The sequence below is a fragment of the Solanum verrucosum genome, unplaced genomic scaffold (assembly GCF_900185275.1).
Source record: "Solanum verrucosum unplaced genomic scaffold, falcon-dt-bn FXZP01000058.1, whole genome shotgun sequence".
Classification (NCBI taxonomy): domain Eukaryota; kingdom Viridiplantae; phylum Streptophyta; class Magnoliopsida; order Solanales; family Solanaceae; genus Solanum; species Solanum verrucosum.
In genome coordinates this window covers 2,893,598-2,921,366 of record NW_026020303.1, presented here as the reverse complement: position 1 = coordinate 2,921,366, position 27,769 = coordinate 2,893,598, and the positions used below count along the sequence as shown (strand labels likewise).

Sequence of the window (27,769 nt, the reverse complement as noted above, 5' to 3'; positions counted from 1 at the left end):
CTACTTTATGAAAAGAAAAGCTAGTAGTAACGTGTTAAGTTAGAAATATTATGTACAAAAATGTAAAGTAAAGTTGTTTGTCCTTTTGTTGACTTTGTAAAGATAGGAATCTTATTAGTAGTGCAGATGTAAAGAAGCACGTTAGTCTAGGAATATGTACAAAAGTAACTATAGTTAGGTGTAAAGTAATCATAGTAGGAATAAAGTAACCATAGTAAGGTTACTTATATGTGTATAAATAGGTAGCCATTATGGCATATATAGGCAAGACTTTCTACACGGAAAGCACAGCCCTTTTGTAAACAAATATTCTCTCAAATAAAAATCTAAGTTTCAAGTAAAACTATGGATCAAAATAGTGCAGATACTACACAGGTATATACATTTATGATTATGCATAACTAAATTTATTAATTCCTGAATATCATAGTAATGATAGAATAGAATTTATATTAGTTATTATATACTAGAATTATTTTTAGATGTTTTCTAGTTTGTTAACATGAGGAAAGAAAGGAAAACTTCCAGACTATGTCATCCTAAAGTTGAAACCATAGGCATGAGAAGCCGTGAGGGGAGTAAACATAGTTGAGGCGCTGTTAGGAAGAAAATACTTTCGAAAGTACGATGTTAACAGTGACAGGAAAACATGTTGAAAATAATCTAGTTTATAGTAATCTAATATGAATTATATTCGTCAAGACTATGGTATAAGGGAATTATGTTTTGAAATTATTATGCCTAATTTGCATGACGAAATGATATTAGCATATAAAATATTAATCTTGTATGTATTAAGAAACATAGAAATTACGGAACTAAAACAAACGATATGGCAGCTGATATTTGAAAAAGAAGAAGAAGAATTAATGAATCAACTATGGTATGAAGATGAAATTCCAGAATTTAACTTAAGTGATTTAGAAATTCAATATTCCGATTAATGATAAATCAAGAATACTTAGAATATTGGCAACAAACTATAATAGATATTACTTTATTAAGTAATTTAACTAAAGAAAATATAGAAGCATTCCAACAAACCCACGACATACAATACATAGAGTATATATTAGAAAACATAAAAGAAATTATTAGATTAATTCCTTTAGAAAAAATATATTATGAACGAATAAATTCATAATTCATATTTTACTTGCTTTGTACTAAGGTCATAGTGCATATTGACCATTCTGCATTGATGTATTTGATGGTGAAGAAGGATGCAAAACAAAGGTTGATTAGATGGGTATTTATGGCTTCAAAAGTTTGATTTCGTGGTAAAAGATAGAAAGGGGACCGAAAATCAAGTTGCCGATCACTTGTCTAGATTAGTGGAAAACACTCTGTTAAAGCTTGGTGGATAGGGCTGAAATTAATGATGCTTTTCCAGATGAACAAGTATTGGCTGCTTCTCATGATGTGATTCCTTTGTTCGCAGACTTTGCTAATTATTTTGTAAGTGATTTGGTGCCCGCAGATTTGTCTTTTCACCAAAGGAAAAAGTTTATGCATGATGTGAAGAAATTCTTTTCGGATGAGCCTTACTTGTATCGTAGTTGTGCTGATGGGATTACTCGTTGTTGTGTGCCCGAGGTGGAGTTGTTGAGTGTACTTGAGGCTTGTCATTCATCGCCTGTTTGTGGGCATCATAGTGGTATTTCGACTGCGCATAACATTTTGCAGTGTGGGTACTACTGGCCTACCATCCACCAAGATGCTCACGATTTCGCCAATTCTTGTGATCGTTGCCAAAGAGGAGGGATTTCAAAGAGGCAAGAGCTTCCTATGAATCCTATATTAGTGATAGAGTTGTTTGATGTATGGGGCTTTGATTTTATGGTCCATTTATGAGTTCACATGAAATGAAGTATATTCTTATTGCGGTTAATTATGTATCGAAGTGAGTGGAAGCAGTTGCCCTCCCCAATAATGAAGGTAAAAGTGTCACCTCATTCTTGAAAAATAATATCTTCTCCAGATTTGGTACACCAAGGGATTTTATCAGTGATGGAGGTTCCCACTTTTGTAATAAGTTGTTCAAGACGGTACTTTAGAAATATGGTGTCCGCCACAATGTAGCCACTCCTTACCATCGGCACACTAGTGAGCAAGTTGAAGAGTCCAACAGGGAGATCAAACAGATTTTGGCGAAGACTGTGAATGCTAATAGAATGGATTGGTCAAGGAAGATCAATGATGCTCTATGGACCTATCACACTGCCTACAAGACTACCACAGGTATGCCTCCTTACAAACCTGTATATAGGAAGTCTTGCCATTTACCGGTAGAGATAGAGCATAAGGCTATATGGGCGATGAAGAAACTAAATTTGGATTGGGGCGCCACATCTAATCAAAGAATGAATGACTTGAATATGCTTGATGAGTTTCGCCTAAAAGCTTATGAAAGTTCACCCTTTTACAAAGAGAAGATGAAGAGGTATCATGATCAATGAATTGAAAAGCGAGAAATTGTGGTGGGTGATCTTGTGCTTCTATTCAACTCTAGGTTTCACTTGTTTCTGGGCAAACTCAAGTTCAAATGGACCGGGCCATTTTTGCTCACAAAAGTGCACCCCCATGGAGCGGTTGAGATTCAGAATAGTGACGGAACAAGGTTCATGGTTAACGGGCAAAGGATCAAGATCTATCTGGAAAACACAGAAAGTGTGCAAGAAGTTATTGAGGCCCACTATCTTGATGAACTCTGAGTAAACAAGAGGCATGCGTCGTGCCGCGACGTTAAATCAAGCGTTGCTTTGGAGGCAACCCAAGATTTACAATCTAGCCAACTATAGGTTTTTCTTTTCAGTTTAGTAGTTTTCTTTGCTTGGTTGCTTTTCTGTATTTCTTTTCTTTTTGGTTAGTGTTAGCTATATATAGCATAGAGTGCGTGTCTAAAAAGTGTCCAGAAAATGTAAAAACAAAGGCCTAATGGGTGATACATATGTAGGGACGAAAACCAAAATCTGCAGAAAAAAAGTCTAGTGTAGAGGTCTACGGACCCCATCGACGGTCCGTGGTTCATTCCACGAACCGTGAATGGTGTCCGTCGATCCCAGGTAAGGTCCTTGAAATTTTAAAGTGCAAGTGTGATCTACGGTCCTCATCTACGGAGAGTACATCGACCCACAGACCGTAGACGGGGTCTCTTGGGTCCAAGCCCTAGTTTGACCCGACCCGAACATCTTTTAAATAAAACCCCCTCTTTTTCAAATCATTCCCACTGCCCTCATTTATACTCCCAAACCATTTCTACACCCCTCTAACTACCCCAATCACTCCATATTACCATAAATCCACCATAAATTACCCCACATTCATCCTCCCATTTCAAAAAGCACTCTCTTCTCCCCCAAATCTATCCCATTCCCCATTTTCAAAGGTTAGGTGTCCGGGTTCGGTGCGAAAGGCGAGCAAAAGGTTGTTGGAAGTCTCGAATTGTCACACAATCACCTCACTCCCATTGCTTTTAAGGTAATGGAATTTCCTTTCACTTTGAATTTCGATTCAGTGATTGATTATAGAAATCCCGAAATTGGGTCTTGACCTTGAGTAGTTGATTGTATGTAAATGCATGCTAATGTAGAACTACAAACACCCTTGGGACGATAGATAGTGATTGTGTGTATTTATAATGTATAAAACTAGTGTAATGAGAGTCTAAGTGCAAGTTTCAACTTAGGGTTCCTAATTTGTTGTGCAATTCATATGAATTTAGTAATCAGAACCCTCATAATCACGAACTAGAATAGTTTCTGTTGAAATGCATGATTAGATTAGGCGACATTGTTGAAATTTGTCAAATTGGGGTCAACATGAAAGATGCCTGAACCCTGGCACAGATCCAATCCATGAGACCACGTCTATGGACCGTACATCAGGTCCATGATTGGTGGCACATGAAAATTTCACCAAGGAGATCTACGGTATGAAAATTTATATACTTGTAAAAATAATAGTAGAAAATTACTACAACAGATATTATACTCCAATGATAGATACAGGAGCAGAAGCAAACATGTGTAAACATAACTGTCTACCAGATGAAAAATGGGAAAAACTAAAAACACCTATAGTCGTCACATGATTTAATAATGAAGGAAGTATGATAACATATAAAGCAAAAAATATAAAGTTACAAATATGGGATAAAATATTAACTATAGAAGATATATATAGTTATGAATTTATAAATAAAGACATGCTTTTAGGAATGCCATTTCTAGAAAAACTATATCCCCATGTAATAACAAAAACACATTGGTGGTTTACCACACCATGTAAACAAATAGGAGCAAAAAGAGTAAGTAATAAAAACAGAAAACCTACACCATGGATTAAAGGAAGTGAAAAAATCACTCAAAAATTAGAAAATGTAAAAGAAACTACCCACAATATACAATTATGCACATTTATGAGGAAACTGAAGTCACCGCAACACATAAGCAAACCTAAAGCCATACCAGTGCAATGCAAAGGTCACATCCTATAACCCTACCAAATGCTAAGTTACACATGTAGGTCACCAACACTATACATATCTTACTTTTGCCTCATCCATAAGCAATATACATAGTAAGGAGTTATTCACATTCATAACTTGTAATAAGTAAAGTCAACCTTAACATTTATACATATCTTACATACATAATCCATAAGTCTTTATAACATAGGAGAACCTCTCCATAACCCCTCTTAAAGTCTACTTGTGTAATGCATAAGTGAAGTCCCATACTCCCACTCATAGTAAGTAGTTCCCCTTAAGAAGTCATAATTAAAGTCCATGATCTTATCATAGTTAATATTCGTATGATGTAGGGAAAATAACATTAACCGACATAGACCATGTGAGCTACATGGAATCCAGTGTTCTACCCCCACACCGAAATTTGGTGTCCTACTTCCCCAAGGTAGAACATACATTTTACCTTTTAGATGGATCCACTAGCTAAAGACCTTTGTGGGCAAATAGTTATGGGATAAGGAGATTTCTTCTAGAAACCCTAACTACTAACGTGGAGGTTTCCATCTAATGAGATAACCATATTGGGAACCCAACTACTAGCATGAAGGAACCCATCTCATACTCATATCCACTAGGTGCTAAGCATAATTCCCTTTAAAAGGTGTATTAAGTCTTTACTTAAGTTCATGTTCATGAAAAAATGCACATGGCACTCACACCAACATAGTATCATAATAGCTCAAAGATTCATTAGGTGAAAATTTATTTTCAACCTTGGAATCATCAATAGGTGAGTAACTCTTTCACATCACATTCATAGTGTGTCCACGAGAATGACCTTTCAATTAACACAACAAGCTTATTATCAACATACATACATACTTCATGCATAATCAAGTGTAGGGGTACGGGGAAGAAGAATCTTGAATCAATACCACAGTTACATAATAGCCATAGGATCATCACTATCTAAGTGAATCACAAGTTCATATACAATCCTCATCAACACGTACAGGCCTTAATGATTTTCCCTTTAAGGCTATCTATCAAGATCAACCCTAACTTCTAAAATTATCATATTAGATAGAGGGAAATCATTATTCAACAACTTAATCAATCTAAACATAATCAATTGTCACACCCCATCATCAGTCAAGCCATACCAAAGTTCACAATTTAAGAAGGGGAATTCATGGGTCCAAGGGAGATTTTCATCATAAAACATAAATACTCCAACATTCCAATCATTAATCAGAATAATCAACCAAAATAAACCATAATTAAACAATGGAAAACGTTTAGGAAGAAGACCCATGAAATAGATTGAAAACCCTAGGTTTGAGGTATTTGGAATCTTAAAAACATAATTTGAAGGGGCTTTTTGGGTGATGGCTACCGATAGATGAAAAGCATCCATACCTTGACTAATATACTACAAGAAATTTGGGGAAGAAACTTTAAAATCTACCAACCCTAGCTCCAATGGCTTCTTGCTTGAGTTTAGAAAGTCAAATATTGAGAGATGAAAAAGTTTTTTATTTCAATCGGGTGTTTGTGAATAATGACTTAGTCTTGTGCAATTTGACTTAAAAACAACTTATATACTTCCCCAAAAAATACCCAAAACAACACCACTTTAATTGGACCACAAAGGAATTGACTTAATGACCCTCATTTAATTGCCAATGGCAGGGACCACGAGCCACTCTTCACGAGCCATGGTGAGGACCACGACCCGTGGTCCTGCCCGTGAAGATGAGGAAGTGGCTTGGAACATGGTGCCTTAGGCTCATAAGTCCAAGCCATTACCACGAGGGGCTCCACGAGCCTTGGTCTTTCTCATGGTCCTTGAGGCAGTGAGCTTGCCAATTGAGGTGTTTAGCTATTTTGCCCAAGTCTTCTTCACGAAGGGCTCCACGAGTTGTGGTCCCTCTCATGAAGTTAAGATAGTAGCTAGGACTTTGGGTGGCTTCTCTCTTTTGGCCTCGGCCACTCCATGAGGCCTCCCATGAGCCGTGGTGGTGGTCACGGAGCTTGTGGCAGTGTGCCCAAGTTTGGGGCAGCCTTGGCTTTTGGCCTTCGCTTGCCCCTTTTGCTTGGCACTTTTCCCTTAGGCCTTGACTCCTAAAACATCTATGCCAAGTCTAGATGGTCTACTAAACTACGGGAAGTCATTTTATAGTTTTTAACCCTTACGTTAGGCGGTAGTTTAACCTAACATTTTCCGGGGTGTTACATGCTTATTCTAACCTCTTCTTATTGGCTTATATGGCCACTTAACTTGACTGTAAATAATCTGACCCCTGCTTCTTTCCCTACCAATAAAATCCTGATATTTTAATATTAACTTAACTGAGGAAGCTTTAAACAATATTTAGGAGGCTTGTCATTGACTATATAAAATCAGTTCTACAAAACTCTTAAGGGTAATAAATAATTCTTACATCATCCTACTCCAAATTGATAAGACAAATATTCTCCCTAGGCATACATGAAAACAAGAAACTCAATTAGAACCTTGTCTTGTTACATATAACCTCGGGTACAACTCTTAATGCTCTTGTTACTTTTATGAATTAGCAACACTTCACTCTTGTTACCTCAAATTTCGAATCTCATAGTCTTACCACTCTCCTTCATTGTAACTAACCTCTTAACTCCTCACCTACTCTATATCAAACCTACCAGATCAGGTCTCAAACTAACATCATCACTCTCATGTTTCCATCTTTTTGGCCATGACACTCATGTCAAATTCAAGCTTAATGTTTTTTACAAAATCCAGATATCAATATTATTTCTTGCTTACTATACTAGCTTAACTACTAGTTACAAATTAAGAAAACCTCGCTCACTAAGATCTCATGAAAAGTACCCAATCTTTATCTCTTAGTCTTCCTACTTACAATTTACCATCACACTTAAGTACTATTAACCCACTCTCTACATATCATTGGCTAACTAGTTCTATAGCCCTCTAAACGTCATGACTCTCCCTAAAAATCTTAAGTTTAGCTTAGATCTATCACCTCATTAATAATCCGCTCTTCTATTTCAAAACCTATACTTTCCATTTACTAATACAACATCATCATAAAATTCTTTCTACTTAAAGCATATTCTAACTCATCCATACTAGTAACTATTCTTCTACCCACTATCATGAAATCCATTCAAACTTATCACTTCTTAGTCTACCTATAACAAAAAAGTCTTCATTAATAACATAATGGTTGCATGACTACAACAACCTAATTTGTCTCGTCACTATCTCCCTTTCATAGATTACTATACGTTTACATGTTTTCTTCTATCTCTGGGCACTTTCACAACTACTTCTCAAAATCTCATAACTCATACTATATTTTTCAGGCGAATACTACCCAATATCTATAACACACTTCCCAATAAGGGTCTAAACTGAAATAAGGTTTAGGGAAAAGAATCTGAAATACATCTCACTTTTAGCTCAAACGCACGATTCATAAAATAAGAATGCATTATTTCAAAACTCAACACTTAACTCACTCACGGGCTTCTCTTAAGCCCCTATGCAGTCTCATGACTTTCTCAAGATTATTGCTCAGAGTAACTCATTGATAAGGATCTAGCTTTACTTCTCAACTGCCTTAAGTATGAGGTGTAGTCGAATGAATATGAGAAACACACGAGTTTGAATAATTTCCTTATAACACACCTCTATTGTACAATTTAGAGTATGAAAGAAGGGAAAATTTTGTTTGATGTATGTATTCCCTCGTTTATAGAAGTGGGAGCCTCACAACAATAAATAAGATCTTACCGACACGGCTTTACAGACACCCTAAGACACCTAAACTATGTGCATTGATACCACGTTTGTCATGATCCGAGCCTACACCCTAGACGTGGCCGACACTTGATGTTCGATGCAATCAACTGACACTATTTTAGTTCAACTGCCAAACGATCGCGTGTAGTGATGTAACCCAACCAATGGTTGGGATCGTTCCCACAGGGAGTGGTTTTGAGAATTAGTATAAAAATAAAATCAAGTTCTGATTAGTCATAACTATAAATATTAACGGATAAAAATATACTAAATCTAAATAGTAAAACAAGCGTCAATTATCAATGGGGGTTTGTATTAATTAACAACTAAATAAAAGTAAAAATATAAGGAAACGAGATATGGAGAGGGGATTCTTGGGATGTGATAGGAATATGGGTTAAACTAGACTATTGGGTAGATGCCTTTGATAGTAAATTGTTGAGCATTTGTGACTAGGTTAGACTATAGTCGGGGTAAATTCTCTCCAGAGCAACTTACCCCGAATCAACTTGGTTTCTCTAGAACACTGAGTTTCCGCATGAAGAACAACCTCCACCTTAGCCCATTCCACTCTCTCTCGTTGAATGTGTGGGAGAAGGACTAGGATTGACTCTCTGGAGCTGAACCCATGACGACCCAATACCACCGATTATCAATTTAGTAGTCTTAGTTTTACGACCTCTCTCTCAACAAGCCAAAAACACTAAGATTAAATAATATTTGCAACTACAATCCCATTAAGTTCATACACAACTACTAAATGAAATCACATTTAAACAAAAAATAAATTATCAACAAGAAAGACCCAACAAATAATTTAACCCATATTCACAAAATCACACAACAAAAAATGGGGTTTTAGGTAGACATGTAAAAGAGATATATATTTATACCAATATCATTTTCGATCAACTGGGTATGAAGAATTAAGTCTTAAAACACGTCAAGAATGAAGAATCTTCGAGACCCACGTCCAATTTCTTGGATCTCAAACCCTTTGAATCTTCAAGGCCTTAGAACAAAGTCTCCAAAAGCCTATAAAACATAAAACTCTCCAAAAACTGTAAATAGTTTGAATAATAGAAGTGATATGATATGATACTAGAAATTTAAACAAGTATTTATAGTGTTTGATAATTTGTGCTGCGGAGGACCATTCTGTGTAACTAGTTGGGATCACCGATACGCTTGACAATCTGCCTTTTAAAGCTTTACAAAATACTTTCTCATCTCTGAACTCAAAATAATAAGTGATATATAAAAGTACACTTTTACTCTATTGGGAGATTCTCTAACAGACAACAATCAATATGAGATACATGATGATACAGTGTCTCGCCAACTCTACCAGAACATTCTTATACCTTTCCAAGATATAGGACATCTGAACTAATGGATCCACTAAGCTATGATTAAAGAAATAAAGAATCATCTAAAAAGTATGATCATTTATCTACGTTGGCATACATGGTTTATGAGGATTTTGACTTTTCAGAAATCATCCTATATCGATGCTCAATACTACTCCTAATAATATATATAACTCATGCTTGATAAACGCTCAACTACACCTCATCCAATACTAGGTGTAGGCAATCGTAATCTAGTATATAACCCAACAAAAGGTTGGGCTCGAACCCACAGGGAGCGGTAACATATCGAATTCACTTAGGAAGTAAAGCTTACGATTTAGTCAATTATAAAAGTAGACATTGTCTAAATCAAATAGGGTAATTTAAGGGTTTGACAACGAATGTTAGATGAGGGGGTTTCAAGGTGTCAATTAACAACTACAATATTCACTAAAATAGGGGATTAGACAAGTAAGAATGAATTATCGGGATGTGATCGATTATAAGATAATTTTGCTATATAGGTAATTTAAGTTTATTAATAAAATGTTAAATTTATGTGGGTAGGCTAGACTATAGGTGCAATAGCTTTCTCTCAAACAACTATTACGATTCAAGCGAGTTCTCTCGAACCTCGATATTGATTAACTCTAAGAACAGTCCAAAATCTTAATTTATCTATTCTCTCGAGCTAGATAGGTAGGAACGAGTTAAGATTCATTCTCTCGAGATGAACCCACAACAACCCATACACTACAATCATTAATCGATAACCTTGGCTTTTGAACCTCTCTCGAGCAAGCAAAAAACACTAAATAAGAATTGTATTTGCAACTACAATTCATAATTTATTACTCAGCTATCAATCAAACACACATTAAAACAACATTTAGATTATAACTAACAATACCCATACGCTAATTATTCAAATAATCACATGTTAGACCCCAAGAACTGGGTTTTAGCCAAGTATCATAAAAAGATAGAAATCAATATGAATTACGTTCTCCATAATCTTTGAATTGCAATCCAAGTCTTTACAATGATCCAAAATGTTAACAACCAAAGATCCACATAAAAATCCACTTGAGACACCCTTCAACATTGTTCTACAATGGAGAAGTACTAAGAGAACTCCTCAAAAAATTGAAGAGAACTAAAATTGGGCTTCAATTTTTTTTTTAAAAAGAGAACCCTTTGAACTCTTTTAAAATTTAATTTATAGTTTCCCAAATTGTGGCTGCAAGGACCATTAGGTGAGGTAAGTCTAAAGTCGCCGATCAGGTCGGTGATGCACCAATGGATCCTTTCCATCGCTGCTATCTATAACGATAGATAATCCAAAATGTGTAGCTGATCCGGTCGGTGGTTCGCCAAAGGTCCAAATCTATCGCCAAGTTTGTTTCTCTCTAGGGATGGCAGTCTTGAACTTTAGGCGAGCTGAAGTGGCATTCAATGAGTCGCCGAGTGGCTTTAGCTATTCTCAACATTTTTTAATCTTGACCTTTTTTCATTTTTTTAGCTTATTTTCACGCGATAGTGTCCTGCCCTTGCTCCTTTTGCCTTCCTTACTGCATATCAACATTTTAATATCAGTTCGAAGCATAAATTAGGCATTTGAGGACAATAAACTATCAAAACAAAGCCCTAAATGAGTCGAAATCTCAAACTCATCAACAACCCAACTTAACCTTTTTCTTGTCCCCAAGCAAAACTCAAAATCAATAAGTCCAACAAGGATGTCTACAAACACTGCTGCTCAAAACTCAACATACATGAATACAAAAGGTTTAAATTACACAGGCAATGTTCAATTGTACACTTTAAGTTTAAAATTGTGACTAATCAACATCAAATGGACTCAAATTCACAATGCTTGCTTCAAATGCAAGTTCAAGCTCAACAAAAATATTTGAAAGCCCTCACACCAAAATCGATGCCATCTTCACACAAAGGGTAACATATTTTTCAGAACATAGGAATCACAAACATTCACCCTCTCAACAACAAACACATGCATGATCATTACCCATAGGCTTCGCCTTATTTTTTAACCAACAAGATAGTAAGCTTAGTCAAGATCAGAAAAATGTGTTAAGGCTTGAAATGAGGCTGAGGGTAATGGTATGATCCTTTCGGTTTAGTGATTTCTACATTCATAAAGCATGATCTGCATTTCATTCTGTCACGACCCAAGCCTAGGGTCTAGACGTGACATGGCGAATGAGGAACCCAAAGGAACCCCAAACAAGACTCTCAAACTTGTCATCACACTTCATCAGTCGCGGAAGTACATTCAACATTAATTATCGGGAAATAGGGACTAAGGGAAAACCATTTCAAAATGACATCATAGAACAAGAGTCAAGCTCATTTACAAAATACTTGTCCAACGCACACCTCTACATACACAGATAGGACGGGGCCATGACATACTACCGGCTCCCCTCATAGTCAAAATACAATTGCAAGCTAAAGTCTCAAAACATAGGAGTAGGAAACATAACATAGCCCTCGATTCATTGAGGACTCACCAACAACTCGGATAAGCACCGTACTAGCCACGTGAATGTAGAGAAGGATCAAGAGTAGCTCCGGTCCCTACATGGTGACATCATGTAGGCAAAATATGCGTTAGTACTTGGAATGTACTAAGTATGCGGGGTGCAACACAACAATAGACAAGGACACAATCGAAATACAAGAAATAGTTTCATAGGCATTATGAATAACAATATGAGGATGCATGATCAAAGTGAAGTCAAAACATGTTTAAGTAAAACTATACTAATAGTAGATATCATATGTGTATGCATGATCCAACCAATCTATAACCCCAACTTAGGATGGGGGATGTCGTTCACACCCGGACACCCTGGTGGCAAGGTATAAACCCCTCACATGGTTGATGTTGTTCACACCCCAAGCATCCTAGGTGGTGAGATATAAACCTCTCACATGGTTGATGTTGGTCACACCCCAAGCATCCTAGGTGGTGAGATATAAACCTCTCACATGGTTGATGTTGGTCAATCCCCAAGCATCCTAGGTGGTGGGATATAAACCTCTCACATGGTTGTCCGGTTCTTTTCCCCCGGACCGGGCATGGTCATGCAACACTTTATATAGGAAATTCCCATTAGGCTCTAATGGAATATCACGTATGGAATGAACATATACACAAGCTTAGTTTGTCATCAACACATCTCTGGATTTCCATACATCTCATAACTCAAGCTTTAAAGCATCGATTCATCAATTCTCCATAGTTCGACATTTTGTCAAACACCTTGAAGGCATGTAATGGAATCAAAGAGCATGGAAAATAGGGTAGTAATTATGCAGCCAAACCAGTGACCAACCTACAACAACACATTTTTAACACCCACAATACCACATGAAAATCTCCACATCCATTCCAAATTTAGGTTCAAGTTCTAGAGTCACAACATGCTCAAAACAATTACTTTTCATGTTTAAAATTCAATGTGCAGGAAATTATTACAAAGAACAAGACTAATTTATGAAGCTTAACTTAAACCATGAATTAGTGAGTAGAATAAAGTCTAGGCACTATGGGTGGAAGGACCCATGAGTTCAACACCACATACCTTGAGTTGTTATGATGGTCTTGAGAGTCTCTTCAATGGAAGCTTGGAACTTGGAGCAAGAGTCTCTTCAATCTTGAGAAAGGTTTTGGATTAGGGTTCTTGAGAGAACTTGAGAGAAAATGTGTCTAAGTATGGGAGAGGTGTTTTGGGAAATGTTTTAGAGATGGGAATTGAACTAATGGTATATAGGAAATAACATATGCCCATTGGAAAAATGGTCCAACACTTAGAAAAAAAAAATGAGGCGGGTGAACAGTAAAAACGCTCACTGGAAATTGCCTTTCCTGCCGGACAGATTTTACGAAAATGGGCATAACTTCTTCGTCCGAACTCCGAATGAGGTGAAACGAAGTGCGTTAGGTAGCTAACTCAAAGGGCTTTCCACGGATATGTTATTGGCCACCCAATAATTTGTGTGCTAGGAGATATGACCCTCCAAAGTAGACCCTCGAAAAAGGCTTCACTTGGAAATTTCGGATTTTGATACGGTTGCTCTAAAATTTGGGTTAGACCCATTTCCCACTCAATTTGACCCCCTAAATAAGAATATGAAGTCGGATTTTCGAAAAACGAAACAGATTTGTTTTATATATAGCTAAACAAGTTTCCGGTAACTTCCGAAGCATATTTTTAAGAAGTTTTTGGGTCATTTCAATATCTCCTTCTTGGGAACATTCGTCCCCGAATGTGGAAGAGACGTACAAGGCAAGACTTTGTAAGAACATATCAGCCCCAACATGAATGCAAAAATTTTATTTAAACATTACTTCAAGATTTCAAAACTTAGTGTAAAATATCCATAACTCATCAATTTAGACGTATATGCACATTAATGATTCAGGGGCTGAAATGTAAGACTTAATGCAGTACAAAGGACTTGATTTAATACCTTAGGCTTGAGTGGAGTTGAATAGATAAGGATAGGGTCTTTGCATGTCCGCTTCGGCCTCCCAAGTAGCACTCTTCACTTGTTGATTTCTCCAAAGCACCTTAACGGACGCCACTTCTTTGTTCCTCAACCTTTTAACTTGTCTATCTAAGATTTGAACCGGGACTTCTTCATACGTCAAATTATCTTCTACAACACCCACAACCTCAAGAGGTACAATAGCGTTAGGATCACCAACACATTTCATCAACATCGATACATGGAATACCGGATGAACTAATTCCATCTCCTTGGGCAACCCCAACTCATAGACTACTTTACCAACCCTTCTTATTATCTCATAAGGACCGACATACCTTGGACTTAATTTCCCCTTCTTACCAAAACAAACCACACCTTTCATTGGAGAAACTTTCAAATAAACCCAATCACCCACTTTGAATTCAAGATCCCGTCTCCTCACATCGGCATAAGACTTTTGACGACTTTGGGCTGTTTTCAACCTCTCCCTAATAATCCTTACCTTCTCAAGAGCATCCATGACCAGATCCGGATCCAACAAGGCCACCTCTCCAACTTCAAACCACCCAACCGGTGACCTACACCGTTTACCATAAAGTGCCTCAAAAGGAGCCATACCGATACTAGAATGATAACTATTGTTGTATGCAAATTCAATCAAAGGAAGATGATCATCCCAACTACCTTTCAACTCCAATACACAAGCTCTAAGCATATCCTCCAAGGTTTGAATTGTTCTTTCGGCTTGGCCATCCGTTTGAGGGTGGAAGGCCGTGCTAAGCTTTACCTTTGTACCAAGACCCCTTTGGAATGACTTCCAAAAGTGAGAAGTGAATTGGGCACCACGATCCGAGATGATAGACAAAGGAATCCCATGCAACCTTACCAATTCATGAATGTACAACTTGGCATACTCTTCAGCCCCGTAAGTAGTTTTAAACGGTAGGAAATGAGCCGACTTTGTCATCCGATCAATCACCACCCAAACCGAATCAAAGCCTCTTCTAGCCTTGGGTAAGCCCACTACAAAATCCATGTTGATTTCTTCCCACTTCCAAGTAGGTATCTCAATGTCTTGAGTTAGGCCACCCGGCCTTTGATGTTCGGCCTTGACTTGTGACAACTATGGCAACCCGAAACAAATTTTGCAATGTCCTTCTTCATACCGCCCCACCAATACACATCCCTCAAGTCTCTATACATCTTTGTTGACCCCGGATGAATAGAATAAAAAGAATTATGATCCTTATTAAGGATTCTTTCCCTCACACCATCCACACAAGGAACACATAATCTACCTTGGTACCTAAGGGCACCATCTCCCCCTTGGGAGAAAACCTCCACCTTACCACTACTCACCGAAGCCTTTAATTCTACCAAAGAAGGATCAAGATCTTGCTTGATTATCACCTCATCAACCAAGGAAGACCTTGAACCATCAACAACAACTACTCCTCCACTATCCACCCCTTCTAACCTAACTCCCAATTTGGCCAACCGATGGACCTCCTTAGCCAACTCTTTACTACCTTCCTCCACATGAGCCAAGCTACCCATGGACACTCTACTCAATGCATCCGCCCCCACATTAGCTTTCCCCGGATGATAGTGAACACTCATATCATGCACCCCATACAAATAAGATCTTTTTGCGTGAACACATATTGGAGATTCTTATGGTCGGCGAAGATAGCAACATGCACCCCATACAAATAATGACGCCAAATCTTTAAAGCAAAAACCATGGCGGCCAATTCAAGATCATGTGTTGGGTAATTTTTTTTCATGAACCTTAAGTTGCCTAGAAGCATAGGCTATAACCTTACCACTTTGCATCAACACACAACCCAAACCAATACGGGAAGCGTCACAATAAACAACAAAACCTTCTAACCCATCCGGAAGTGACAAAATAGGAGCGGACACAAGCCTTTCTTTCAAAGTTTGGAAGCTTTCCTCACACTCATCCGACCACACAAATTTAGTCTTCTTTTGAGTCAACTTAGTCATAGGAGAAGCAAGAGAAGAAAACCCTTCCACAAATCTCCTATAATAACCCGCTAAACCCAAGAAACTCCTTATATCTGACGGGGTCAAAGGTCTAGGCCAATTCCTAATAACATCGGTCTTCTTAGGATCCACCTTAATACCATCCCCCGACACCACATGGCCTAGGAAAACAACTTCCTTCAACCAAAACTCATACTTTTCATATTTAGCGTACAACTTCTCTTCCCTCAATCTTTGGAGTACAACCCTCAAGTGACCCTTGTGCTCTTCCTCACCCCGAGAATAGATCAAGATGTCATCTATAAACACCACCACAAAAGAATCAAGGTAGGGTTTGAAAACCCTATTAATCAAATCCATAAATAGAGCTAGAGCATTAGTCAACCCGAAAGACATCACCACAAACTCATAGTGCCCATACCTAGTACGAAAGGCCGTCTTGAAAATATCACACTCCCTCACCTTCACTTGATGATACCCTGACCGAAGATCAATCTTAGAGAAGTGACTAGCCCCATGCAATTGGTCAAATAAATCGTCAATCCTTGGAAGAGGATACCTATTCTTGACGGTGATCCTATTAAGTTGTCGATAATCAATACACATTCTAAGAGACCCATCTTTCTTCTTCACAAACAAAACCGGAGCACCCCAGGGAGAGTGACTAGGTCTAATAAACCCCTTCTCTAACAAATCTTTTAATTGCTCTTTCAACTCCGCCGGGGTCATACGGTAAGGGGGGATAGAAATAGGTTGAGTATCGAGAAGGAGGTCTATACCAAGATCTATCTCCCTTTCAGGAGGGACACCGGGAAGGTCTTCTGGGAAGACATCTAGAAACTCATTAACAACCGGAATAGACTCAATATGAGGGACTTTAGACTCCACATCATTGACTCTCACAATATGGTACAAGCACCCTTTGGAAATCAACCTATGGGCTTTAATGCAAGAAATGAATTTCCCCTTCACCACAACATCCCGTCTCTCCCACTCAAGGACGGGTTCATTAGGAAATCAGAACTTGACTTTACGAGTCCTACAATCAATAGAAGCATAATATGCATGCAACCAATCCATCCCAATAATAACATCAAAATCCACCATGTTCAACTCAACAAGATCGCAAGGCAACAACTTATTCAATATGCAAACCGGACAATTTCTATACACTTTTCTAGCAACAATAGAGACACCAATGGGAGTAGATACTTCATATAACTCATGCAACAATTCCGACTCGACATGAAATTTTCTAGCAACTAAGAGGGTAACAAAGGAAAAGGTGGCACCCGGATCAATCAAAGTATAAAGATCAAGATCAAAGATTTGCAACATACCAGTCACCACATCCGGGGTCTCATTAACACCTTGTCAACCATGCAAAGCATAAAATCGATTGTCCCTTGGGGCACCACTTTGAGAAGCACCTCTACCCAAAGGAGTAGTGTTAGCACTTCGGACCTTGTTGCGGATCTTGGGACACTCAAACCTCTTATGACCCACTTCTCCACATTCAAAGCAAGCACCCGAACCCTTCATGCAAGGACCACCATGCTTCCTCCCACACTTAGGGCATACATCCATAAAACCCACTTCACCTCCCCCTTGAGGTCTAGGAACATTGATAGCAAATCCCCGGTTGACATGAGGGTTTCCCCGGCCTTGATGAAATCTAGCACCCTTAGGGAACCTATTCTCCAATCGGGCCCTCTTGGCCTCGTGCCCCCTTTTCTTCCTCAATTTCTCCTCCTCCATTTGCTCGGCATAAGTCATCAACCAAGACAAATCCATATCTCCAATGAGCATAGCGGACCGACACTCCTCACTAACCAAGTCGGATACACCCATCACAAATTTGTTCATCCTCGACCTAGAGTCGGCCACCAAGTGAGGTGCATACTTGGAGAGTTGGACAAATTTGAGGGCATACTCCCTCACACTCATAGCTCCTTGCTTCAAGTTCATGAACTCCACCAACTTTGCCTCCCTAAGCTCAAGAGGGAAGAACCTATTAAGGAAAGCATGTTTAAACTCCTCCCACAACACCACATAGCCATTACCTTTCTCACCCTTCCATTGATCAAACCAAATTTCAGCAACCCCCTTGAGTTGGTAGGCCACCAATTCCGCCTTCTCGCAAGCACCAACATCCATAATGGTCAAGATTTTGCATACCTCATCGATGAACTCTTGCGGGTCCTCATCCACCTTTGAACCATGGAAGACCAGAGGGTTCATCCTCGTGAAATCTCTCACCCTTTCCCCCGGGGTGGTAGTTCGAGGAGCTTGGGCTCCTTGTTGCACTTGGTTAGCTACCACTTGTGCAAGCATGGTGAGTGCATCACAGAGCTCACCATTGGTGGGTGGCTCTTCCGGTGATCGGGCCCGTCTTCCCCTCATGTTTGGCATGATGATCTAGCAATCCAAAGAACAAGCGTTAGGGAGGAATCACCTTATCGCACTCTAAGCACGACATAGAACATGAAGAAGGGAAACCTTTCCTAAAACATTTTGTAGCCTCCCATTCATAGTCGTGGCGCGCTTCACAACCATGATTAGGACTCTACTCAATGCGGAGTGTTGGACTCCGAGGATTTAACAACCTAGTGCTCTGATACCAAACTTGTCACGACCCAAGCCTAGGGCCTAGACGTGACATGGCGAATGAGGAACCCCAAACAAGCCTCTCAAACTTGTCATCACACTTAATGGGTCGCGGAAGTACATTCAACATTAATTAACGGGAAATAGGGACTAAGGGCAAACCATTTCAAAATGACATCATAGAACAAGAGTCAAGCTCATTTACAAAATACTTGTCCAACGCACACCTCTACATACATAGATAGGACGGGGCCATGACATACTACCGGCTCCCCTCATAGTCAAAATACAATTGCAAGCTAAAGTCTCAAAACATAGGAGTAGGAAACATAACATAGCCCTCAAATCATTGAGGATTCACCAACAACTCGGATAAGCACCGTACTAGCCACGTGAATGGAGAGAAGGATCAAGAGTAGCTCCGGTCCCTACATGGTGACATCATGTAGGCAAAATATGCGTTAGTACTTGGAATGTACTAAGTATGCGGGGTGCAACACAACAATAGACAAGGACACAATCGAAATACAAGAAATAGTTTCATAGGCATTATGAATAACAATATGAGGATGCATGATCAAAGTGAAGTCAAAACATGTTTAAGTAAAACTATACTAATAGTAGATATCATATGTGTATGCATGATCCAACCAATCTATAACCCCAACATAGGATGGGGAATGCCGTTCACACCCGGACACCCTGGTGGCAAGGTATAAACCCCTCACATGGTTGATGTTGGTCACACCCCAAGCATCCTAGGTGGTGAGATATAAACCTCTCACATGGTTGATGTTGGTCACACCCCAAGCATCCTAGGTGGTGAGATATAAACCTCTCACATGGTTGATGTTGGTAACACCCCAAGTATCCTAGGTGGTGAGATATAAACCTCTCACATGGTTGTCCGGTTCTTTTTCCCCGGACCGGGCATGGTCATGCAACACTTTATATAGGAAATTCCCATTAGGCTCTAATGCAATCTCACGTATGGAATGAACATATACACAAGCTTAGTTTGTCATCAACACATCTCTGGATTTCCATACATCTCATAACTCAAGTTTTAAAGCATCGATTCATCAATTCTCCATAGTTCGACATTTTGTCAAACACCTTGAAGGCATGTAATGGAATCAAAGAGCATGGAAAATAGGGTAGTAATTATGCAGTCAAACCAGTGAACAACCTACAACAACACCTTTTTAACACCCACAATACCACATGAAAATCTCCACATCCATTCCAAATTTAGGTTCAAGTTCTAGAGTCACAACATGCTCAAAAAATCACTTTTCATGTTTAAAATTCAATGTGCAAGAAATTATTACAAAGAACAAGACTAATTTATGAATCTTAACTTAAACCATGAATTAGTGAGTAGAATAGAGTCTAGGCACTATAGGTGGAAGGACCCATGAGTTCAACACCACATACCTTGAGTTTTTATGAAGGTCTTGAGAGTGTCTTCAATGGACGCTTGGAACTTGGAGCAAGAGTCTCTTCAATCTTGAGGAAGGATTTGGATTAGGGTTCTTGAGAGAACTTGAGAGAAAATGTGTCTAAGTATGGGAGAGGTGTTTTGGGAAATGTTTTAGAGATGGGAATCGAACTAATGGTATATAGGAAATAACATATGCCCATTGGAAAAATGGTCCAACACTTAGAAAAAAAAAATGAGGCGGGTGAACAGTAAAAACGCTCACTGGAAATTGTCTTTCCTGCCGGTCAGATTTTACGAAAATGGGCATAACTTCTTTGTCCGAACTCCGAATGAGGTGAAACGAAGTGCGTTAGGTAGCTAACTCAAAGGGATTTCCATGGATATGTTATTGGCCACCCAATAATTTGTGTTCTAGGAGATATGACCCTCCAAAGTAGACCCTCGAAAAAGGCTTCACTTGGAAATTTCGGATTTTGATACGGTTGCTCTAAAATTTGGGTTAGACCCATTTCCCACTCAATTTGATCCCCTAAACAAGATTATGAAGTCGGATTTTCGAAAAACGAAACAGATTTTTTTATATATAGCTAAACAAGTTTCCGGTAACTTACGAAACACATTTTTAAGAACTTTTTGGGTCATTTCACATTCTCTCACATTCTCTACAACATTTTTTGATTCTCCCAATCCACACCCAATTCTTTTAAGCACAACATATTGGATACCCCATTTTTTTGGCTGACTTCACACTTCTATTGTGATTAGATGGGTAATATTATGAGAGAATGCCCATAGAACACGTTGGGCTAAGGGGCAATAGAGCCCGATCTTCTTTAGCCTCTCCGGAAGATAGAAATGCCTAGAGAGGAACTATTTTAGGAAGAGTGAGAGGGATAAACCATTTGTTTGCTATAACTAATAACCAAGATTATGAGAACTCGCCGGATGTTGTCACTGGTATGCTTAAATTCTTTAATTTTGATTTGAATGCCTCACTTGAATCAAGTGTGAGTTTGTCTTTTGTGACTTCCTATGTAGCCATGAGTTTCGACATCACCCTTAACAACTTGTTGTGCTCTTCACTATTCCACAATTGTTGATGAGTCTATTCTAGAAGAAAGAGTCTATCGTGATTGTTGATGAGTTCGAGATTTAGACTAATTTAGGGCTTTATTTTAATAGATTTAGTGTCCTCAAATGCATATTTTGAACCATAAATCCTTGAATTTCAGGTATATGTATTGAGGAACAAAGCATGGATACTATTAAGCAAAAAGGAAGAAGGCAGCTAAAAGAACGAAGAAAAGAAGGTCTGAGGATCATCTATACCATTGGGCTAGTTGCTGAATGGCCTTGGTCTCGCCTAATGTTCTGGTGTGCCAAACCCTGAAGGAGAAAATCATGTCGGCGATAGAAAAGAGCAGTCAGTGAGTCAACGAACGGTTCCGCGATGCAGTACTATATCACCCAAAGTTACAGAACTTGAAGATGTTGAAGGCCAAAGCAAAAAGGCAATGGAATTGACCAAAGGGTAGATCACCGAGTGGATCGGCGATCCCGACTTATTGCGCCGAATGGTCCTTCACGGCACATTGTTTGGCAACTATAAATAAAGGTTTGAATTTTTAATCTAGTATCAGATTTTTATGTTGTTTCATTTTTAGAATAATAATTGTTCGGTTTTCAAGTTTGAGAGCTTAGAATTGAGTTTAGAGACAATATTTCCTTAGCTTTGAAGATTTCTATTTCTGAGAAATTGGAATTGGGTGTTGAAGATTCTTCATCTTAGACCTTTGTAAAGACAATATTAATCTTACCCAGTTGATGGAAACACAATTTAGTAATAATTTCTATTTTTTATGATGTCTAGCTAAAACTCCAATTCTTGGTGTGTGATTATGGGTAGATTTAGCTGCTGCGTATTGTTAATTGATAGTGTAAATGTTGTTTAAAAGTGACTTCATCCAGTAATTTTGGCTTAATCTAGAGGGTTGTAGTTGCCAATGCAACTCTATCTTCCTGTTTTGGGCTTTCTTGAAAGAGGTTTTAAAACCATAATTACTTATTTGATGGTCTATGAGTATTGGGGTTGTCATGGGTTCAGCTCGATAGAGTGAATCCTAAACCTTGTTCCACACATTCAACTCGAGAGAGTGAATGGACTAAAGCGTAGGCCGTCCTTATTTACTGCTTATTGGTGTTCAAGAGAAACCAATTTTATTCGGAGTAAATTGTTCGGGAGAAAGTTTATCCCCACTAAAGTCTAGCTTATTAACTGATTTACAACTATTCATTAATAATTGAAATCACAGAATTGTCTACCTTAGCCCATAATCCAATCACATTAGAAGAACCCATCTCTATTCTTGCTATTTTCATGTTATTTGTTGTTGTAGTTGATAGTTGCAACCAAATGCCACTGATATTTGACACGTGTGTCACCCCAAACTTGAACTATGCTTTTATTCGTAAATGTTTTTAGCTATGATTGACTTTAGCATATTCATGCTTTTCAATTGATTCTCGAGTACATACCACTCCCTGTGGGATTCGACCCCAACTGACTTAGTTAAGTTATATTACTCACTAATGATCGTTGGCACTTAGTATTGGATGAAGTGTCCTGATACGTGAAATCAAAATGGAGCCGCTGCCCGGGACTGGTGTTATTTGAGAATTTTTAGTTAAGTTGAATTTTGTTCTTGTTAGACATAGTTGTACTTACTTAATTTTAGTTTTGTGTTGCTTGATTGTGTGTTGAAATAGGAAATATGAGTGTGAATAGCATCAATGGCAGCAAAGTAGACCGTCAAGATGACATTGGAAACCTCAACAATGTCAATGAGCCTAATGCTAATGACCCATATCTTAAGGGTGGTATTGGAGCCATTCACTTGCCTCGGGCCAAAGGGAATGTGATGTTCCACATCACCAGTACTATGCTGCAACTCTTGCAATTGAAGGGGCTGTTCAGTAGTTTGGCTCATGAGGTTCCCCATTAGCATATTAGAAACATCGTGGATATATGTAGACCGTTCTCCTTCAAGAACATTTGCCAGGAGTTGGTTCGGTTGAGGTTTTTCCTTTACTCTTTGATGGGCAAGGAGTGTAAGTGGTTGGCTGAATTACCACATGAATCAATCACTTCATGGGAGGTGTTGGTCACCGTATTTAATGTGCGATTTTTCCCTTCTTCGAAGATGATGACTCTTCAGGACAACATTAAGAGCTTCAAGAGTCAAGAGGGCGAGCTAATTCACAAAACTCGGCTGCGATTCAAAAAGTTGGTGCTTCAATGCCCAACTCATGGCTTGCCTGATAACGTGTCGCTGCGGTATTTTTACCGGAGTCTTGACTTAGTAATTAAGGGTGTTGCTGACCAACTTTCTCCGGGAGGTTTGATGCAACCACCTTATGAGATAGCAACTCAGCTCTTGGATGGCATTACTACCTGATTGAATAACATTATCAAAGACACTTCATCTGATACTAAGCGTCAACGATCGTTAAGTAGTATTATAAACCCAACTAAGTAAGTTGAGGTCGAGTCCCAAGGGAGTGGTTTGAAATTGAGAATCAATAGGTAAGTAAGAATGTTCTTAAGTCAAGCATAGCTAAAAAATATTTACGAATAAAAACTTGGTTCAAATTAGGGGTGACACAAGTGTCAAATATCAAGGGGGTTTCTTTGTATTATCAAGCACAACAACAAATAACACGAACATAGAAAATATAGCGACAAGTTCTTAGGGTGTGATTGGATTTTGGGCTAAGGTAGACAATCGGGTAATTGCAATTAATAGTTAATAGTTGTAAATCAGTGAATAAGCTAGGCTTTAGTGGGGATAAACTTTCTCTAGAACAATTTACCCCGAATTAAATTGGTTTCTCTCGAGCACCAATAAGCAGCAATTAAGCACAACCTTCACTTTAGTCCATTCTCTCTCTAGATTTGAATGTGTGGAAAAGGATTGAGGATTCACTCTCTCGAGCTGAACCCATGACAAACCAATATGCACAGACCATCGAATCAAAAATCTTGGCTTTAAAACCTCTCTTGCTCAAGCCAAAAACACAAAGGTAGAGTTGCATTTGCAACTACAACACTTTAGATTAAGCCACAATTACCAAATGAAATCACTTTTAAACAACATTTACACTATCAATTAACAATACCCAGCAGCTAAATAAACCCAACATCACATAATCACACCCCAAGAATTGGGGTTTTAGCTATATATCATAAAAAGGTAGAGATCGTTATCAATAGAAATGCATGAATATGCTCAAGTCAATCATAGCTAAAAACATTTACGAATAAAAGCATGGTTCCAGTTTGGGGTGACACAGGTGTCAAATATCTGGGGGGTTTGTTTTAACTATCAACTACTACAACAAATAATAGGAAAATAGCAAGTATAAAGAAGGGTTCTTGGAATGTGATTGGATTATGGGCTAAGGTAGAGAATTGTGTGATTCCAACTAATAATGAATAGTTGTAAGCAGTGAATAAGCTAGACGTTAGTAGGGATAAGCTTTCTCTCGAACAATATACCCCAAATCAAATTGGTTTCTCTCGAACACCAATAAGAAACAATCAAGGACAACCTACGCTTTAGTCCATTCACCATCTCGAGATGAATGTGTGGAAAAGTGTTTAGGATTCACTCTCTCTCGCTGAACCCATGACAACCCAATACCCACAAACCATCAAATCTGTAATCTTGGTTTTAAAACCTCTCTCTCGAACAAGCCAACAACACGAAGGTAGAGTAGCATTTGCAACTACAACCCTTTAGATTAAGCCACAATTACTGAATAAAATCACTTTTAAACAACATTTACATTATAAATTAACAATACCCAGCACCTAAATCAACCCATAATCACACCCCAAGAATTGGGGTTTTAGCTAGACATCATGAAAAAATAGAAATTGTTACCAAATTGCATTTCCATCAACTAGGTAAGATTAATATTATCTTTACATTAGGTCTAAGATGAAAAATCTTCAACACCCACTTCAAATTTCTCAGAAATGTAAATCTTCAAATATTCAAAGCTAAGGAAATATTGTCTCTAAATGCAGTTCTAAGCTCTCAAACTTGAAAACTGAACAATTATGATTCTAAAAATAAAACTACAAAAAAATCTAATACTAAACTAAAAATTCAAACATGTATTTATAGTACCCCAAAAATGTGTTGCGAATGACCATTCGCCGTAATAAGTAGGGATCACTGATCCACTCGGCGATCCCCCTTTTGGTCAATTCCATCGCCTTTTTGCTTTGGCCTTCAGTATCTTCAAGTTCTGCAACTTTGGAAGATATATTACTGCATCACGGGATCGTTCGACGACTCGCCAACTGCTCCTTTCTATCGCCGACTTGATTTTCTCTTGCAGGGTTTGGCATACTAGAACATTCTGTGAGACCAAGGCTATTCGGCGACTCGCTCAATGGTTTAGGCAATCCTCAGGCCTTTTTCTCTTCGTTCTTTCAACTGCGTTGTTCTTTTTGCTCAATAGCGTTCATGCTTTGTTCCTCAATCCAAATACCTGAAATTCAAGGATTTACATAAGTTATTGGTACAAAATATACATTTGATTAAAATAAAGCCCTAACTGAGTCTAAATCGTGGACTCATTAACACCCCAACTTAAAATTTTCCTTGTCCTCTAGTAAAACTCAAGTTCAAAAGTTCAAAAATGATGTCTCAAATAGTGCTACACAAGACTCAATCATAAATGCACACAAAAAGACTTAACTATCTCATGCAAGGATCAATTATGTACTCAAAGATTCAAGTTCTGACTCACCATTATCAAAGACTCTCAAGTTCACAATAGTTGCTTCAAATGCAAGTTCAAGCTCAACAAAGGTACTCAAATGCCCTCACACAAATAACGATTCATTATTCACAGACAATGGTTCACAATTTAAAGATCCAGAATCAAATGCAACGCTCACACTCACACAGATGAACACAATTCATGACTTCACACGTAGGTTTGCCCATATTTTCCAATCAACTCTTGTTTCAGCTCACTCAACATAAAAAAGGTATATAAAGGTTCGTAACGGGGATGAGTGCAAAGGCATGGTAATTTAGGATCAATGGTTGTAATCCTCATGATATGTGGTGTGTACAACACTTTCTTTCCTTTTTTATCATTTTTATTCGTGCTCACAAGTCACCCCATTATTCACCTCTATGGACGGTTGGAAACCCCATTTTCTTTGCACTTTCACAACTTTATTCCACAACTTTTTCATTCTTTTTCTTTTCCATTTGTTCATTCTTTTTCTGTTTTTTTATATGGAGAGGTTCCATTTTTCTCAAAACCATGGGTCAAAGGGGACTCTCTTGCACTATTTGATTTACCTTCTCTTTTCACCACACCCCCAACTTAGGCTTTTGTCTGAAGTTGGCTAGTCATACAAACCACAAATCATAAGGATTATAGGTAATGGATCAAGAAAGGTCACACATTCATCAAGTTTCTTCCACGAAAAGGTCATGGTTCAAAAGTTGTTCAAGCGGGGTTCACACACTCACAAGGTATGCCACAAAAAGAAGTATAATGTCAAAAAGTTTCACACTCTTCAAAGTTGCCTAAAATCATATCAAGAGATTGCATCACTTAGTCAACTCGACCAACGGGGTAAATTCTAGGTATCATCACACATGTTCACGGTAAGCTCATCACATAAGGCATTGTTACCAATGTCAAACAAGAATTCACACTTTTGTTAGTACGTAATGTTCATCACAAGAGGCTCAATTTGATACTTGGCTAGTTACAACGAGATGCAAAAAGTTCACATATTGTCTATGCAACTTCATTTGGCCTCATGGTAACCACACATTCATTTTTTTTATTATGAGCATTATTCAAGTCATCGGTATTCATCAATACTAATACTCAAATTTGCAAGAGAACAACCACATTCTAACACAAACGAGAGGTGGCATTTTTTTCTAAAAGGGTCCAAAACTCATTTACAATTCAAAACAAGGAGCCACAAGCTCAATCATCCACAAAAACAATGTAACACACAATTAAAGCTCAAAACCCAATATATAAACAAAACCAAATCACAAAAGGTCACAAAAGGTGGACCTCACCCCACCACAAATAAAATCATTTGTTTTATAATGCAATCAAAATACTATCCAACAAAGTCAAAATAAAAGCAAGAAAGAGAGTGAGGTAAAGAAGGGATCATGTCTACTCAGTCACTCCATCTATCAGGGCATTAGTGCCTGGTGCATCAATCTGGATTTGGGCATCAGCGCCCGGAGTCACCTCAAAAGTAATAGTAGCTGCACTAGGGTCAGGCAAGGGTGTATCCAGCAAAGAGGTGTGCATAACTTCATCGATCATGGCCTCTCCAGTCTCTATAAGGCCCTCATATGGAATCTCCTCAGTAACCCCAAATATCTCGTCATTTGTCTCCGACTGACACTCGGGATCAGCTACCTCCTCAACTCTAACCTTATATCTAGTGGTAGCTGGAGGCATATCTGGTACATCTGGGATATTCACCA

The 27,769-nt window shown here is 38.4% G+C and overlaps 1 protein-coding gene across 1 annotated transcript in view; it reads left to right on the top strand.

Moving 5' to 3' along the window:
* The window catches only part of LOC125835020 (ATP-citrate synthase alpha chain protein 2), an 877,357-nt gene that overhangs the window by 21,970 nt on the left and 827,618 nt on the right, over positions 1-27,769 (top strand). The window lies entirely within an intron of this gene.